Consider the following 1081-nt stretch of genomic DNA (forward strand, 5'->3'; position numbering starts at 1 on the left):
CGTGCATACCGGAAGGAACTCGGGAAAGCCTCTGTCTTGGGTAGACACGAGCTTGTCTCCGGTCGTTGAGACGATTGTGTCCGGTACGGCATAGTGAGACATGATGAGTGGTGGTTATGACTGTTGGTTGAAAACATATTTGTTATGCTAATCATGCAGGTAACACAGAAACCTCCTGAGTCGACCGTAGATCGAGTCTTGTTCCAGTAACCCCCACACTTGTTTCGTGCTACCACTTGTCCCTACCACAGGTAGGGTGCGGTTCAGTAATTTGTCAAACCCTTTCTAGCACACACAGTACGGAGGGCTAGGATGAGGGTATCATGGCCATGGATTAAAGCCAGTCATCCGGTCAGGGGGCATGGGTGTTTCGGTTGTAGCCGAGGGGGTAGCTTCCCCAGTTTGTGCGCGGTATAAATTTTGTGATCCCATGCTAATCGAGGTTGTAGCCTCCCCACTTAGAGTTTTGCTTAATGAGTGTCGTGGGTGATTCCAGACACCGGTAAGTTAAGCTGGTGTGTGCAAGTTAGGTGTGTTTTTGATCAAAAGACCGTAGACGGAATTAGTCCCGATGGACTAAAGGAATCCGTTACTCGTGGGTAAAGAGTACACCGTCTGCAGAGATTAAACCTATTCGAGTAGCCGTGTCCGTGGTTAAGGACTACAGTCTGGGTTGGGTCAAGTGTCGGTCTTAGTGTCGGTCTTCGGAGGAAAAACAACTAAGTCTGAACTTTGATTTAGACCAGTGAAATATGATGATTGTGATTATTATTATTATGAACTAACGATGTTCATATTTGATTTATTGAGTATCTCTGGGACGGTTCTACCTCCGGGATATTCACTGTGACTATTCCGTTATAAGCCCTTTATGTGGTGTCGCATAGACGCCCGACTGTGGCATGTTTATTATTTATTTAATATAAGCCCTTTATGTGGTGTCGCATAGACGCCCGACTGTGGCATGTTTGTTATTATAACCCCTTTATGTGGTGTCGCATAGACGCCCGACTGTGGCATGTTTGTTATTTATTTAATATAAGCCCTTTATGTGGTGTCGCATAGACGCCCGACTATGGCA

Source organism: Triticum dicoccoides, chromosome 4B, assembly GCF_002162155.2.
Source record: "Triticum dicoccoides isolate Atlit2015 ecotype Zavitan chromosome 4B, WEW_v2.0, whole genome shotgun sequence".
Taxonomy (NCBI): domain Eukaryota; kingdom Viridiplantae; phylum Streptophyta; class Magnoliopsida; order Poales; family Poaceae; genus Triticum; species Triticum dicoccoides.